At 43.0% G+C, this 18,714-nt stretch overlaps 1 protein-coding gene across 2 annotated transcripts in view; it reads left to right on the top strand.

The window, feature by feature from the left end:
- Positions 1-1,069: 1,069 nt before the first annotated feature.
- The window catches only part of LOC129861052 (prickle-like protein 2), a 61,093-nt gene continuing 43,448 nt past the window's right edge, over positions 1,070-18,714 (top strand). For both annotated transcript variants that reach the window (XM_055932107.1, XM_055932106.1), the window contains exon 1: positions 1,070-1,594. The gene's annotated coding sequence lies outside the window, so the exon portion shown is untranslated. The remainder of the gene's footprint in view (positions 1,595-18,714) is intronic.

Here is an 18,714-nt window from a genome sequence, read left to right as displayed (position 1 = left end):
TTTTGGTTACTACATGATTCCATATGAATTACTTAATAGTTTTGATGTCTTCACTATTACTCTATAATGTAGAAAATAGTAAAAATAAAGAAAAACCCTTGAACGAGTAGGTGTTCTAAAACTTTGACCGGTAGAGTATAAATATAATCATTTTCAATATTGGACGTGAGAGACTATAACATCACCAGGAAATTAGCTCAAAGTGATTTTAATTTAGGTAACCTGTTCCCAAGTATTCCCAATAATAAATAGAGAGGCATATGTGATCATATCCAAATCTAATCAAGGTTTGAAATAATTATGTTTTGCCAAACACTATATGTGTTCGGGATTCTTGCAGTCAATTTGTAGTGTACAAATTATTTTTAACTATGCTCCTACCCCCCTCCCCCCCCGACCATCCGCTCAAGGAAAATCGGCCCACGGCTGAATGTAATTGGAGACCCCTGGTGTCGATGGTGGCAGGTTGGTTGAATGAATGTCATCATAATCCTACAGAAGTGGTCAGTTGTAAAGGGTTTGCAATCAGCAGCACTTCAGAATAAGGAGAATCAGCCCTAGAATTCCCTGATTCTGCCCAGCAGGTTTATTTACCTCCCCTATTCAATCAGGCGCAACCCAACAGGAAAAAATAGGTTATTATCAAGAATATGTCAAATCCACCAGTGGACTCTGCATTCCCCTTCACTTTCTGTGCCTGATGTAATTATGCATCAGAGGAGAAACCCTTTCCCTGACAGACTACTGTGACACAGTTTCAAAGAGGAATGCAGCTGTCATTCACTGACTACCTCACCATATGACCAGAGTCCACTGCCTCCCCGCCCATGAAATCGTCAAGTTTGTAAAAGTTCTCTCAGACTTTCCCCTTCCTTGTCTCTGCTTGTTTTACCCTCCTCTCTTTCCCTCCTTGTTTCATCCCCTTCTCATGATAGCAGTGGTGGAGCCTCGGCCCTGGTTAGTACGCTTGTGATTTTAATCATAGGCAGTTCGCCGCGTTGTGATTGGCTCAGAGACGATGACTCACTCTCTAACAGGCTGGAGAGATGATGAGAAGAGGGGCGGTAGAGGTGGGAGTAGCTTTCTATCAGTCTATCTCTCAGTGAGAGCCTGCTTGCCTAACTCTCATTAGCGCTCACAGAAAGTTCATAACACACATGCAATGCATGTGAAGGAAACCAACCCAACCTGAATGTGCTGATCTGTTGTAGTATTCTTCTCCCTTTACCTCTGAGCAGCCTTGAGGAAAGACACCACGCCTGGAGGAGAAATAAAGAGAGAAAGAGAGAGAATAACAGAGTGAGGGAGGGAGACTTGAGCTGGTGACAGAGCTTGCAGGCTCCAGTCGTGCCTCCCATCTGTCTGCTGCTGCGTTGCAGTCAGAATCAGAGCCAGGGGCTGAGCTGAGCTGGTGTTTTTCTCAGTGATCTACAGACAGACAGAGCAGTGAGCTGTAAGCTGTGAACAGTACTCTACCTCTGCCACACCACTGCCATGACAACACTGTGAGTGAAAAGAGAGAGTTCCTCCTGTCCACCACCTCTCTAAAGCTACAGCTGCGGAACCCTGCAGCCACAGACAGATAATTACAGAGGTGAGTCTGTCTGCTGCTTTTCTGTAGTCTGTAGTCAGAGAGAGAGGGCGAGAGAGATTTAAATTTGCAGTAGTGAACTGTTTTGGCAATAAAACATATGTATCCACTGAATTGAGGGAGAGAACGAAAGAAAGAGAGGGAAATACTTGTATGGTGTGTTTTGGTTCACAGCTTAATGTGCTCGTAAAACTTCATGAATTGATCTATGGTATTGTTTTCATTAGTCTTGGGTGAGAGAATGTGACGGCTTAGTTTCTTGGTGTGTTAGATGACTCAGAAAGATGTAACACAGAAGTGTTTATAATAAGACTGAACAGGTTTAATGCTGATGGTTTAATGCTGACACTTACCAAAGGAAAGTGTGGAAAGTTTTATGAGTCTGATACCATTTTTAGGGTGTATCCATTATGAACTGCCATAGACAATGGGTGTGTGTGTGGGTGCTATGTTTATGTTTGTGTGTGTCTCTCTGTTTGTGTATCCTGTTTACTTTTTGAATGTATCGAGCTATATCCCTCTTACAACCTATGTGTGTATGTGTGCGTGCGTGCACGTGCCCGTGTGTGTGCTCGTGCCTGTGCCTGTGCCTGTGCCTGTGTTTGTGCGTTCCAGTGAGAGAGAAAGAAAGAGGCAGTGAGAAAGAGCGAGAGAGAGAGAGAGAGAGTGGGTGGGTGGGTGGATGAACACAGCAGCAGCAACATTACTGTTATCTGACTTAGCTCAGGAGCAATGAAACATGAAGACACAAGTGTCTTTTCAGCTGCTCTGATTTAAACCACCGACCAGCTGACAGAATGCAAATATCCACATAGCTAGGCTACTGTACCTTACAGCTGTCCAGCCAGCCTGTCAACTGTATAACTCAGTATCTGTATAGCTGTCCCTCTGGTTCTCAGGGTGACTGCTAGATCATCTCCTCGGTACTGTATGAAGGCTGATCCATCCATATGGACTGAGCTGTGTGGGCAGGGGTGGAGCATGGAGAACTATACTGCAGTAATCTTGCCCGTGACACAGTTGATAACTGCCTCCTATTTCTGCTTTCTAAGCCATATAAATGGCTTTCTAAGCCAGCATGGGGAAAGGGTTCAGTGGCGATGTCTAATGTGTTAGTACTAACCACTTGTAGATGCTTCTGGGAGGTTTCTGCTGCAGATTTTTCTGTTAGGTACTGTCTATTGCTATTGGTATGCTCTGGCTGTTTTGGGGTTTGTTTTTAATTGACCATCAATTCCGTGTGAAATTCCTCCATTTTAGTGTGTGAAGACATCGATTGAGGCCATTTCTGTTTCTTACATCAGTTACTGTAGAAGCATAGAGGAATAGACTGAGCGGAAATGGTGGAGAATGTTATTTGGTTCATTAGTAGAACAAGGACAACTGCAGATTTCAGAGAAAAGGCAGCGTCTGGATAATACGCTGGGAATGCCACAGCCTCTGCCACAGCCTCTGCCACAGCCTCTGCCACAGCCTCTGCCAAAGCCTCTGCCACAGCCTCTGCCAAGCCTCTGCCACAGCCTCTGCCACAGCCTCTGCCAAGCCTCTGCCTCTGCCACAGCCTCTGCCACAGCCTCTGCCACAGCCTCTGCCACAGCCTCTGCCACAGCCTCTGCCACTCCTGTCTGTCTATCTGAGAGATGTTGAGAGATGCAGAGAGATGCGTAAGCTCCCTACTGACCCTTTCACATCCCTTTATCCCCCCTCCTTCCACCCCTCCATCTCTCTCCCACTGTAATTGAAGTGTCGTCTCTCCACTTTCACAGAATCGACCCCCCCTCTTCCGACCCCCTCCCCTTCTCCCCCCAGCTCTGTCGCCACAGAAACGGCTGATTCTGGAAGAGTGGTGGGTGGAAAAAGACACAGAGATCCTGAATGCTCTGCCTCCTGCAGCATTGTGCTGTAGTTATCTGCATCTGTATTGCCTATGTGAATCTGAGTTGGCCGTGGCTCAGATGGTTCAGTGGGTTAGTGATTGGTGCTGGCAACACCACGGTTGTGGGTTAAATTTCTGCTTGGGTCACTGTTGGTTACTGAATCTGTGTGCTCCCCGTTCTGTGCTTTGAATGAAAGGGGCGGCTCTATGACCATGTTGTGGCTAATGTAACGCTGGAGGGTTACACACCTGACAGAGGATACTGTGTGTGCGTGTGTTCTCAGCGGTATCACTGAGCTGATTAATAATGTAATGTAGCATGACAAGACAGTTATTAATGGCTGTGGCTCGACCTTGCACTCCTGCAGTCGATAGGATGCCTAGTGAATGATGGAGAGATATGGATCGAGTTACGGGAGAGACCACAAACCAGATGTTGAGAAGCCATGCCATGCAATGTGTTCATGATGTAATGGAACATGCTTGCCCCCTCAGAGTGTAAAGGACCACACACATGCCAATGAACACTGTAAGAGGCAGGTCTCTGGTAGGACCTACAGCACAGGCATGTCAATCAAACAGAATCATTTCAGAACACCGCTGTCCCCTCCTACACACACATGTTTTAGGGTGTTCTGTGTTTGTTTTCTTCCTGTCAAGTTTTCCATTCCTACAGTACAATATACAAAAAATAGTATTCATTCTATGCAACCTTCACTGTGTGTTTTTGCCATATACAGTTGAAGTCTGAAGTTTGCATACACTTAGGTTGGAGTCATTAAAACTAGTTTTTCATCCACTCCACAAATTTCTTGTTGACAAACTATAGTTTGGCAAGTCGGTTAGGACATCTACTTGTACATGACACAAGTAATTTTTTCCAACAATTGTTTACAGACAGATTATTTCACTTATAATTCATTGTATTACAATTCCAGTGGGTCAGAAGTTTACATACACTAAGTTGACTGTGCCTTTAAACAGCTTGGAAAATTCCAGAAAATTATGTCATGGCTTTAGAAGCTTCTGATAGGCTAATTGACATCATTAGAGTCAATTGGGGGTGTACCTGTGGATGTATTTCAAGGCCTACTTTCAAACTCCGTGCCTCTTTGCTTGACATCATGGGAAAATCAAAAGAAATCAGCCAAGACCTCCACAAGTCTGGTTCATCATTGGGAGCAATTTCCAAACGCCTGAAGGTACCACGTTCATCTGTACAAACAATAGTACGTGAGTCTAAACACCATGGGACCACGCAGCCATCATACTGCTCAGGAAGGAGACGCATTCTGCTTCCTAGAGATGAATGTACTTTGGTGCGAAAAGTGCAAATCAATCCCAGAACAACAGCAAAAGAACTTGTGAAGATGCTGGAGGAAACGGGTACAAAAGTATCTGTATCCACAGTAAAACGAGTCCTATATCGACATAACCTGAAAGGCCTCTCAGCAAGGAAGAAGCCACTTCTCCAAAACCGCCATAAAAAAAGCCTGACTACGGTTTGCAAATGCACATGGTGCCAAAAATCATACTTTTTGGCGAAATGTCCTCTAGTCTGATGAAACAAAAATAGAACTGTTTAGCCATAATGACCATCGTTATGTTTGGAGGAAAAAGGGTGATGCTTGCAAGCCGAAGAACACCATCCCAACCGTGAAGCACGAGGGTGGCAGCATCATGTTGTGGGGGTCCTTTGCTGCAAGAGGGACTGGTGCACATCACAGAATAGATGAGGGATCTATGAGGGAGGAAAATTATGTGGATATATTGAAGCAACATCTCAAGACATCAGTCAGGAAGTTAAAGCTTGGTCGCAAATGGGTCTTCCATATGGACAATGACCCCAAGCATACTTCCAAAGTTGTGGCAAAATGGCTTAAGGACAACAAAGTCAAGATATTGGAGTGGCCATCACAAAGCCTCAATCCTATAGAACATTTGTGGGCAGAACTCAAAAAGCGCGTGCGAGCAAGGAGGATTACAAACTTGATTCAGTTACACCAGCTCTGCCAGGAGGAATGGGCCAAAATTCACCCAACTTATTATGGGAAGCTTGTGGAAGGCTACCCAAAATTTTGGACTCGAGTTAAACAATTTAAAGGCATTTCTACCAAATACTAATTGAGTGTATGTAAACTTCTCACCCACTGGGATTGTGATGAAAGAAATAAAAGCTGAAATAAGTCATTCTCTCTACTAGTATTCTGACATTTCACTTTCTTAAAATAACGTGGTGATCCTAACTGACCTAAGACAGGGAATTTTTACTAGGATTAAATGTCAGGAATTGTGAAAAACTGAGTTTAAATGTATTTGGCTAAGGTGTATGTAAACTTCCGACTTAAACTGTAGGTCCTTAAGATGTTTTTTAAAATAATTTTATTTCACAAGTCAGTTAAGGACAAATTCTTATTTACATTGATGGCCCACCGAAAGGCAAAAGGCCTCCTCCGAGGACGGGGGCTGGGAGTAAAAATGTAAAATAAAATGTAATAAAAATATATGACAAAATACATCACGACAAGAGAGACAACACAACATTACATAAAGAGAGACCTTAGACAACAACACATCATGGTAGCAACACAACATGACAACAACATGGTAGCAGCACAAAACATTATTGGGCACAGACAACAACACAAAGAGCAAGAAGGTAGAGACAACAATACATCACGCAAAGCAGCCAACTGTCCGGTTTGAGTACACTCAGAAAAAAGGTGCTATCTAGAACCTAAAATTGTTATTTGGCTGTCCCCATAGGAGAACCAATTGAAGAACCATTTTTGGTTGGTTCCAGGTAGAACCCTTCTGGTTCCAGGTACAACCTAATTGGGTTCCATGTAGAACCCATTCCCCAGAGGGTTCTACATGGAACCCAAAAGAGTTCTACCTGGTTCTCCTATCGGGAAGCCGAAGAACCCTTTTGGAACCCTTTTTTCTAAGAACGTATGAAGTATAGTGTGATATTGATTAATCCCAATTTAAAACATGAACATCCATCAAACTCCAGGTGCAGGGTCCATGGAATAACAAGGATGCCAGCACACTGCATACAGAACTAATATCTATGTGAGAGTGGGTATTCATGATGATGATGAATCACAGGGCATTAAAATCCACTCAGTTAATCAGGCCTATGGTCCATGTCACACTGCTGCTAGTGCTGACAGTGACTCATCCCTATGGCTATAGGTCAATATAAACCCTTTTTAAACTAACGTCATGAAAAAGGTCTTTGGAATGAGTTTGGGGCCCCATGGAAACCTCTGCTCGCTGAATGCTGTCACTGTCACAGAACCACAGTTAGTCCCACACAGGACCCCATGAGACCGCCCTTAGTGAATGCCTGATTAAATTAGGACCGGAATTATGCTTAGGCAGGAAGTACTATGGGAGATCCAGGTTCATCTAGGTTGTTTTTCTCCCTGGAAATGATCTTTTGGATCTCTGCCTGCTGTGTGATGTATTACGTCATTGATCCCCCAATGTGTAATTTCCTTTTATATCCGTCCAGAAATATTATTAGAAGTATACTCTATGGGGACTGGAGTCTTTCTATTAAATAAGACTGACTTCAGTATGAAAGGTTCAAAGCTTCGAGTCCCACTTTACATTACATGGGTAAGAACATGTCTAATGGCTAAAGAAAACTAGTGGTTAGTACAATGCATGTGTATGTACTTACATATAGGCTGACACTCTGCATGGGCATTTCCAGTTGCTATGGTATAATGTCTACACAAAGTTTAGTTGGGGCTATTCAATTCTATTTCTGTGATTCCGATAACAATAGGAATCGAAGAATAGAGAGGATGTGGGCTGCAGTGGTGCAGTCATTACAGTCAGCTGTGTGACGCAGAACCCGCCCCAGACTCCAGACTCACACAGCATACTGCAGACACATCAAAAGTTAGTCACAGCACTGAGCAGAGTCATCTGAGAGAATAGCTCAACACAGGTGGAGGAGGAAAACACAGGTGCCACTGCTTCATAATCTTAAAGGTGTTACGATAGGAAGAATATCTGATGATGAAGATGAGGATAGAATAAGAGGATATTGCTCCTGCACATTGTTTTCCTCACATTTCTATTTCCTTAGGTTTCTCACTTTTTAAATTCTCTCTCTATTCATGTCATTAGAACAGCATCGGAAGCAGATATCTCTTACGACTATGCTGTTACCCCCATTGGAAGCCTTAGAGTGCAGAGCTATGTCCTGACCCAGTCATGGTTTGAGGACACTTGCCCCTCCAGTGTAGCTGAGGGGATATGTGTGGAATTGTGGGCCTCAGGTGGAAATCAGCTGCTCTTTCCTTAAAGTACAACCCTTTGGAGCTCATTTGTTCAGTTATAGAAAGTGGGTGTGTGCAAGCATGTGTGTGTATGTGCCCTTCAGCTCATTCAGTGTGTCATGTGACTTCTGGTACACGTTCCTGCCGAGTAGTCAGCTGACTGTAGTGGCAGCTCCCTGTTGTGCACTAGCACGTCCTGTACCCATGGATACACAACATCCCCCAAGAGAGGAGAAGAGAGAGAGATGGGAGAAAGTAGGAGGATGTCACAGTAGCACCTTCCTGAACAATCCCAACAGTCTTGATGGTCAGGTAAGACCTGGTTGGACCACATCTCTCTCTGTCTGCCCAGTTGGCTAGGGTTAGGGTTAGGGTGACACTGTAATTGTGGGGGGTAGCCAGTCTGACCAACCCAAACTGTAGCAGGCAAAATTGAAGATTTTCAGGGATGAGAACAAGTAGGAAGAGAGAGTGTTTATGAAGAGGAAATGAGAGTGAGAGAGAAAGAGAGAGAGGGAGAGATTGATAAAGAGAGAACGAGTGGGAGGGAGCCAGTGTTTCCAAGGTACCCCACTGGTGATTAATGAGGGTGTGATGGAGGTTATTCTCATTCCTCACCCCCCCATCCTTCCATCCCTCTCCCTTTACTTTCTCCCTTAGTTTTCTCCTCCCTCTCTCTGCCAAAAAAGCCCAGGCCTGGCAGAGGCGTTCCCCAAACAGGGTAATGCAGTGTGGAAGACTGATCCATCCTGACTGGGTAATTGATTGAAGTGAAACGATGAGGGGGAGGACGTTAGCTGCGACACTCACTACTCATGTAGAGGGATGCATCCCTCACTTAGCTGATCAGATTAATGATTATGGAGTAGGCTTCGGTTATTGACTTTACATTCTCAACTATCCCCAGCTGGCATATAGATTGATTTGCTCAATAAGTTTGGGCCTTTCATTTTAATTGAATTGTTCTAATGATAAATTGGGCAGTTTTAAAATATCTGGTCTGAAGAATGTTAATATGGCTGAGTTGTCGTGGGGCTTAAACTGTGTGATCTGTGGAAAGAACTACTGCTGCGAATCGCAACTTAATGGACTGGGGTCTCTTTACCTTTAGTGGTTCAGTTAAGGTTTGGACCTGGGAAGTTCTTTATAGATGGCCCATGTACTCTAGATCAGTGGTTCCCAACCTTTTCCATTCTGGGGACCACCGAATCACTGTCAAAAGCTTTTGAGAACCACCAGTAGATTATATATTTTTAAATCAAATATCCAAATTTGGACAATTTGGGCAGTGAATGTAACAAATAAAATGCCTATTATTTATTATTATTATTATTATTAAACATTTGCATTGTGAAAAGTAATGTAAAATTCCTTAAAATAAGTCACTTAAAAAAATGGATTGATAAATTGTGGACCACCTGCAGTACGCAGACCGTCGTTTGAAAACCCCTGCTGTAAATGATGCCCTCTAAATTGCACCTTGAGGAGATTAAAAAAGTTGTAATATAGTATATATGGATTACTAGTGGAGACCTGATCCAGACAGAGACATAATCTGAGCTAATTTTAAACCCATCTGCAGCCATGTGAGCCCGACTCTAACAGCGCATTCGGAAAGTATTCAGACCCCTTGACTTTTTCACTTTCTGATATGTTACAGCCTTATTCTAAAATTGATTAAAAAATGTTTTTCCCCTTATCAATCTAAACACAATACCTTATAACGACAAAGCAAAAACAGGTTTGATTTTATATAATAAAAAAGAAAAAATGTAAAAATAATAATTTACATACATTTTCAGACCCTTTACTCAGTACTTTGTTGAAGCAACTTTGGCAGCGATTACAGCCTCAAGTCTTCTTGGGCATGGCGCTACAAGCTTGGCACCCCTGTATTTGGGGAGTTTCTCCCATTTTTCTCTGCAGATCCTCTCAAACTATGTCAGGTTGGATGGGGAGTGTCGTTGAACAGCTATTTTCAGGTCTCTCCTAAGATGTTCGATCAGGTTCAAGTCCGGGCTCTGGTTGGGCCACTCAAGGACATTCAGAGACTTGTCCCGAAAGCCACTCCTGCATTGTCTTGGCTGTGTGCTTATGGTCGTTGTCTTGTTGGTATGTGAACCTTTGCCCCAGTCTGAAGTCCTGAGCGCTCTGGAGCAGGTTTTCTTCAAGGATCTCTGTACTTTGCTCTGTTAATCTTTCCCTCAATCCTGACTAGTCTCCCAGTCCCTGCCAGTGGAAAAACATCCCAACAGCATGATACTACCACCACCATGCTTGACCGTAAGGATGGTGCCAGGTTTCCTCTAGATGAGACGCTTGGCATTCAGGCCAAAGAGTTCAATCTTGGTTTCATCAGACCATGAGAAACAAGATGCTCTGGTCTGATGAAACCCTTTAGGTGGCTTTTAGCAAACTCCAAGCGGGCTGTCATGTGCCTTTTACTGAGGAGTGGTTTCCATTTGGCCACTCTACCATAAAGGCCTGATTGGTGGAGTGCTGCAGGTGCTCCCATCTCAACAGAGGAACTCTGGAGCTCTGTCAGAGTGATCATTGGGTTCTTGGTCACCTCCCTGACCAAGGCCCTTCTCAGTTTGGCTTGGTGGCCAGCTCTAGGAAGAGTCTTGGTGGTTCCAAACTTCTTCCATTCAAGAATGATGGAGGCCGCTATGTTCTTGGGGAACTTCAATGCTGCAGACATTTTTTGGTAACCTTCCTGTGCCTCGACACAATCCTGTCACAAAACATCTCAAGGATGATCAATGGAAGCAGGATTTGCCTGAGCTAAATTTTGAGTCTCAAAGCAAAGGGTCTGAATTCTTATGTAAATAAGGTATTTCTGTTTTTTGTGGAAAAAGGGAAGGGGTCTGAATACTTTCCGAATGCACTGTAATTTTGAAGCAGAGTGATGTTTGAGGGGAAGAGGAATTTATTTTGTCTGGGGCGAAATGTTGAATGTTGTGTCTTCAACGAGTTGTCATGAAAATCCCGCAGGCTTTGGTGGAGTGTCTGAGATGGCTGCCTCTGCCTTCAGCTCCCTGGTGTCTGCTGATGACTAATTCCCTCTCCACACACACTCGATATTAAAATGCTTAAATTGGCTTCAGCAAGCCCATTATTAACACACTCATTAGTACTGATTGAATGCTCAAGAGCCATCGTACTATCTTTTTACCACGACTGCTCCTCCATCCTCCTCGTCTATTTGTCTAGCAGATTCGTAATATTCACACAGAGGTTCTGAGTCATTTTGGTCCTTCTGAGGTGCCATTGAGCTTAGTTTCAGGGTGTCTTGGTGCTAACCTCATAGCTCTGGCCAATTAGTCCCATCTGGACCTGCTCTTCCTGCCATCTGGTCCTCTTTTCGCTCTAAATGGCCAATCACCTCGTGAGTTCTGGTTTCAAAATGGCTCCGGTGTAACATTCCTGGCTAGAGGGAGGTGTGATGAAGGATGAATGAAAGGGCAACATAGAGCTTTACAGGGTAGATATAGTTATGGCTTTTCAATTGATGAAGTCCCTTTCACTTTATGCTACCACACACAATATGATTTTCCAATCTGTCACAGTATAAAGTGCCGACCATCTTAAGAGGGAGATTACTTAGAAAACGATACAGACTTCATGCTTACCATTTGACATTTACATTTTAGTCCTTTAGCAGACGCTCTTATCCAGAGCGACTTACAGTAGTGAGTGCATGCATACAAACCACAACATTTCACGTGACAACATGGTTTTTTGGGAACACTTCACATGTGTAGTTTCATGTTATCGCATGTTGCTTTACATGTTGTCACATATTATCACATTAACTTCAATTAAGATCACATGTGATTACATGAACACTTCACATGTGAAATTCATGTGGTTTTTCCATAAGGCTGATTCCTCAAATCAAAAGTTGCCTACCGCCAAACTCAGTTTGGAAAGGGAGACAGAAGAAGGGGTAAGCCAGGCTACGGTGGATACCATGTCGGTGTATGCCAGAGAGGATGGTGATAAAGGTGATCGATGATGATGATGATGTGTGTGTGTGTGTAGGCTTACCTAACCAGGGGTACTGAGAGGAAATGCAGATCGTGATTCTGCTACTGGTGCCGTACTGGTGGTGACGATGGGGATGGTTGTGATGTTGGCTTGGCCTCTCCTGTCAATCAATCAATCACATTTATTTTATAAAGTTCTTTTTACATCAGCAGTTGTCACAAAGTGCTTACACAGATACCCAGCCTGTCTGCTCTATGCAGATGAGTGTCAGGAGAGCAGCCTGTATGAGAACTATCTGTGTGGCCGCCACGGCCGAGGCCTGGGGTTCTCTCCATTGAGGGACAGAATTGAGACTACTAATGGCATTATTATTGTCTCTCTGAAATACCATAACCCTATTCAACACTCATAGATTCAAACAGACAGAGGCTCACACATGGACAATAAAACAGACAAGCATGTATGCATGCCAGTGGAGGCTGCTGAGGGAAAACGGCTCATAATAATGGCTGGAACAGAGCGATTGGAACGGAATCAAACACTATGTTTGATGTATTTAATACCATTCCACCTATTCCAATCCAGCCATTAACATGAGCCCGTCCTCCCCAATTAAGGTGCCACCAACCTCCTGTGATGCACACACGCGCGCGCACACACACACACACACACACATACCCACTAGCCGAACTCATAAGGCTGGCCTTGGTGTCATAGTCTCACATTAATATTTACAACTGTGAATACTGAATGGAGTCAAGTGGATGGCGTACTGATTGTCAGAATGGAAGGGGATTCTTCTGCTCTGCAATGATTGACTGTGACACCCATGTAAATCACCACGGCTGTATGAAACTGACTACACTGTTAAGAGGCTGAGGATGCAATCCCCTTGATTTACATAGAAAATGCTTACACACTCCCCAAATCCCAAATCTAAATTCTTCTTCTCCAGATGGCAGATCTGCAATTTAAATCCTTATTTTTCTTGAGTTTTCTGTTTGAAATTCCTTTAGAGGCTAGATCCAGCCGACCAGAAAGATGTGGGTTTCTGCTAATGATTTCTCTTATCACCTAAATGGGTTTGACGAGATGAGGGAGCGCAGTGCAGCGAAGCTGCTAGCTATTACACCTCCTCTGTAAAAACCGCAAGCATGTACACACACACGCACAAACAAAAGCATGCACACACACATGCGTGCGCACATGCACATACACACACACACACACACACACACACACACACACACACACACACACACACACACTCACGGACACTCACACTCCAAATCAACAGAGCTGCTATGGTGCTGTACCACCTGCCTCTTATTAACCCCCCCATCAAGCAGAATAATATATATATATATTTTTTTTTATTTATTTACCGTTATTTTACCAGGTAAGTTGACTGAGAACACGTTCTCATTTGCAGCAACGACCTGGGGAATAGTTACAGGGGAGAGGAGGGGGATGAATGAGCCAATTGTAAACTGGGGATTATTAGGTGACCATGATGACCAATATCACTCCTAATCCAAATGTCTCAACCCACAGCCTTCCTACAGCATTCCTACAGCATTCCTACAGCCTTACACTGCATTCCTACAGCATTCCTACAGCATTCCTACAGCCTTACACAGCATTCCTACAACGTTCCTACAGCATTACACAGCATTCCTACAGCCTTCTTACAGCCTTCTTACAGCTTTCTTACAGCATTCCTACAGCATTCCTACAGCCTTACACAGCATTCCTACAGTGTTCCTACAGCGTTCCCACAGCTTTCCTACAGCATTCCCACAGCATTCCTACAGCCTTCATACAGCGTTCATACAGTGTTCCTACAGCCTTCCTTCAGCCTTCACACTGCATTCATACAGCGTTCATACAGTGTTCCTACAGCCTTCCTTCAGCCTTCACACTGCATTCATACAGCGTTCATACAGCGTTCCCACAGCAAGAATGGGCTGGATTGGGGTTTCCCCTCTTTCCCCGCATTCGGGAAGTCAAGTAAAAAATAAAGCACTCCTGGCTTACACATACATTTTTTTATCTCTTGCTATTTTGCCATGTTTCTAAATGTTTCTTTCTCCCTATTGCATCTCTCTCCCTCTCTATCTTCTGTGAGTGCAGAGGAAGTGGAGGTCAGAATGTGGTGAGCAGAACCCGGCTGAGTGTCTGGATCTGATTAGAAAAAGCACTTTCTGTGTGACTATGTCTCCTGCTTACCTCATGGGAGGCTCTCTAACTGTTAATCAAACTACTGAAAGAGGCATCAAATCGCTCTCTCTTCCCTACCAGGTCTTGATTTTTATTTATTATACTTTTATCTCCCTCCCCACTGGCATCCCAAACCTCCCTCTCCTGAGTCTTCCTGGTTGTGTTGATCCACTGGCATAGGGCTGCTGTTTTGATTAGTTGATGAGGTACGGTCAACCTGGTCATAGAGGGAAGTGTAATGTGAGGAGTGCTGGGAGTTATTTTACCCCTGTAGTCCTGACTGCGACTGCCAGGTAAATTAATTTGAGGCTGTGGCTAATGATTTCCCCCCAGCCCTGTAAATGCAGTGTGTGTGTGTGTGTCAGTGTCAGTGTCAGTGTCAGTGTCAGTGTCAGTGTCAGTGTCAGTGTCAGTGTCAGTGTCAGTGTCAGTGTCTGTGTCTGTGTCTGTGTCTGTGTCTGTGTCTGTGTCTATATGTTCACACAGTGTTAACTCATGCATAGCCAGAGTATATCTCTGACAACCACTAAAGTACCCAGACTCTGAAGAAATCACTGTAGAAATACTAAGCACCTCGTAGACTTTTTACAAGCACTGCTATAATGAAACTCCTTAATATGACATATACTGAGCTCATATGTTATATAGGCTTCTCCTGGTTGTTGTAAAACGACATTCATTTTTATAAGACCAGAGACTCCTTATTAAGAAGCCAATCAGAGGTTATTGAACCTTAACCCTGAAAGAGTGTTAGACTGAGGCACTATTGGACACTTTTAAACAATGTCCTCAAACAGTTGGTTGACTTGGTCATGCCTTTAATTGCTAATGAAACAGTATTAAGCATGTACAATCACCAATGGTCTGTCCTTAGAATGACCAGATCCTGCTAGTACCACATTTGACCAAGGTTATCTTGCAAGGGAATAGAAGGTTAATTTGGAGTAGTATATAACCAACAAGGACTTGTTGACTCCTGAATTACCTTGCTGAGTTTGTTGCAGTTAATTGTTATGGAAACAGCATTTCCGTACATTTCCACTAACCAGTGAGCTGTTCTTAGAATGATCACATGCCTACAAGAGACACATTTGACAGAATGCCCCATTTGATCTTAGCCTGACGACTCACACTAAATTGCTCTGTCGTTTGTTACAGTGCCTTGCAAAAGTATTCATCCCCCTTGGCGTTTTTCCTATTTTGTTGCTTTACAACCTGTAATTTAAATTGATTTTAATCTGGATTTCATGTAATGGACATACACAAAATAGTCCAAATTGGTAAAGTGAAATGAAAAAAATTACTTGATTTAAAAAATAAAATTAAAATAAAAAAGTGAAAAAAGTGGTGCGTGCATATGTATTCCCTCCCTTTGTTATGAAGCCCCTAAATAATTGTGCAACCAATTACCTTCAGAAGTCACATAATTAGTTAAATAAAGTCCACCTGTGTGCAATCTAAGTGTCACATGATCTCAGTATATATTCACCTGTTCTGAAAAGCCCCAGAGTCTGCAACACCTCTAAGCAAGGGGCACCACCAAGCAAGCGGCACCATGAAGACCAAGGAGCTCTCCAAACAGGTCAGGGATAAAGTTGTGTAGAAGTACAGATCAGGGTTGGGTTATAAAAAAACATCGGAAACTTTGAACATCCCACGGAGCACCATTAAATCACTTTAAGCCGTACACTCCACAGAGCTGGGCTTTACGGAAGAGTGGCCAGAAAAAAAGCTATTGCTTAAAGAAAAAAATAAGCATTCACATTTGGTGTTCGCCAAAAGGCATGTGGGAGACTCCCCAAACATATGGAAGAAGGTACTCTGGTCAGATGAGACTAAAATGTAGCTTTTTGGTCATCAAGGAAAACGCTATGTCTGGCGCAAACCGAACACCTCTCATCACCCCGAAAACACCATCCCCACAGTGAAGCATGGTGGTGGCAGCATCATGCTGTGGGTATGTTTTTCATCGGCAAGGACTGGGAAACTGGTCAGAATTGAAGGAATGATGGATGGCGCTAAATACAGAGAAATTTTGGAGGGAAACCTGTTTCAGTCTTCCAGAGATTTGAGACGTGGACAGAGGTTCACCTTCCAGCAGGACAATGACCCTAAGCATACTGCTAAAGCAACACTTGAGTGGTTTAAGGGGAAACATTTAAATGTCTTGGAATGGCCTAGTCAAATCCCAGACCTCAATCCAATTGAGCATCTGTAGTATGACTTAAAGATTGCTGTACACCAGCGGAACCCATCCAACTTGGAAAAATGCCAAGGGGGGTGAATACTTTCGCAAGCCACTGTAAATACTTTAGTCTGAGACTGCCATCATTGAAGTAATTTGTGGTGACAAGGGGCACGAGGAGTGTTGTGCAAAACAAGGTCATCAAAGATTGGATCGTCTCTAACCAATCAGAGTATCAAAGCCTATGACACATTTTCAAACCTCTGTTTTACTCACCTGTGTTCTGGCTCTGGACCAACCCATCGGTTTCTGGACCAATCAGACGGCCTCTAATGTGATGTCATTTGGTGAAGGGTTGGGGAGGTATTCAGATCCAGACTCATTGCGGAGAAGAAACTGTGCGTAATAGGGTTGCCGTGTTACGCTCGACCTGCCCACAAAACACCAGCAAATGGCCAAAAAGAGTAGAACCAGCTCACCTGCTTTTACACTATGATTTGACTATTAAATGTTCAATGTTTCCTTTGAAAGAGGGTGCATGGAGGAACATGTCAAAATGCTGCATTTTTGCACTTTAGCAAGTCTTTATTAATATAAAAATCAGATTTATTGAATTCTCCATGTGGTCTATATTAAAGGGCACTTAATTGACTTTAACAAGCTTTTACAATTCAATATTGGGGCACAATTTCTACTTAAAATATCAAGGGACGCAAAAGGCACTCTTTTTGTGGAACGACCCTACTATGTTAGTAACAGGAGGTCCATTTGGACTAATAGAGAACAAAATTAAAACGTGTTATTTCTTCCATTAGTTTGTTGAAATGCTAATTGTAACAGTATTTACAGTAGCAAATAAGTTGTCTTTAGAATGACCACATGCCTACAAGAGACAATTTGTGCGAAGGCCCATTTGGAGTAAAAGAGCAACACCCACATTGTGGTAGAAATGGTGTTCAGTTGTAGCTCAGTGTAGCCATGTCTTGAACCTTAACCTGTCATTGCATACTAATATACTAGTTCAAACTAAAATGTTCTCCTGGTTCTCCTTTATGTCCTTCTCTCTGCTGGTTGTTAACGTGATGGTCCCCCCTACCATAGTGGTGATGTCATCCAGGCTGAGTTTACTCCCCACATGGCTGTATGCCTCCCAGGCCCCACAAAAAACAGAAACACATTGCTAATAGCTACCAGATCCACCTCATTAGTTAATTGTGTGTTGTGTAAAGGTCTTAATCTGTATACTGTAACTAACAGCACACTGACATTTACACTAATGCTAACAGATAACCTCTGAAAATGTTCACACTGTTATATTGTTAAGTTGGACATTCATAGTTACGCTATTGTCGTTATTCAAAGAGCGTAGCTGTGGTCTTTGATATGAAAATCCCACAGTAGTATGATTACTACAAGGGATCAGTGAAAAAAAGCTATATTAAACGCTAACAATGTCTATATGTAATCCCCCTCTGGTTCTATTCTATGGTCCTGCTATGCATCCCTGGTAGTCTAAATATGTATTCTCACAATCAAATAAAAAGGTATAACATTAAGCACCACATAGTTTTTTATTCTCTGAACAGCCTACTATGCAACACCAGGAATGGTATTTTGATACGGTATGTTACATAAACACCTTTTTGTTCTACTTCAAGGGGCTTTGTGAGTTAGACTTGATCTATGGAGACTTGATCTCTTGATCTTGTTTCATTGTCTGCCTTCTTTTTAAATGGTTGACTGTCACTGTCAAATTGGAACTCTTTGTGAGTACTATAAAGAAATGGGCGTGAGTCATTACACATCCATTGTTCATGACATGGCTACACAATGGAGCTAGTTTTCAATAAAAGCTGCAACAATGGGACACAGTGCTAAATGAATCATGCCTTGAATGAGTGTTCCTTCTATTGTTGGGATTGGTAGCCAAGCTCAAACTGCTCCAATGGAGTCCCTATACATAAGACTTTCCCTACAAAAGACTTTCCCAGACAGATGGCGTATTTTAACCTACTGCTATTACTTTTACATGGTCATGGTCATGCTTATGTGAAATATATCTTACTCAAAGCAATTATTCCCAGGTGAAAGGCATTTTATACTCTACATAGACTTTCATTCTTGTGTCAAACATGAGCTAATGAAAATATATAATCTTGATAAAGATAGTTGTACATTATGTATATGGTGCAGAAATTATTTAAACGGAACACACACACACACACACACACACACACACACACACACACACACACACACACACACACACACACACACACACACACACACACATCTCCATACATGCTTAGTCTGCACGTTAACACCAAACTGCTCCACACAACACTTATCTCCAGATTGAACACAACCAAAGACTCAATTGAATAACACTGCACGTGCGTAGAGTGAAGTAAATGCTTCCCATATGGTTGAGTTCACACATTGGCCGGCCCCTCTGCGCTGGTAAAAAAAAAAAAACACGTCACGCCGAATGAAATCTATTTGGATTTATGACGTTATTTATTTCCGGAAGGAGAATGCTGAGAGTGCTTGCAAC

Source organism: Salvelinus fontinalis, chromosome 8, assembly GCF_029448725.1.
Source record: "Salvelinus fontinalis isolate EN_2023a chromosome 8, ASM2944872v1, whole genome shotgun sequence".
In the NCBI taxonomy this organism is placed as follows: domain Eukaryota; kingdom Metazoa; phylum Chordata; class Actinopteri; order Salmoniformes; family Salmonidae; genus Salvelinus; species Salvelinus fontinalis.
The sequence above is the reverse complement of the archived record's forward strand: the minus strand, read 5'-3'. Positions and strand labels throughout refer to the sequence as shown.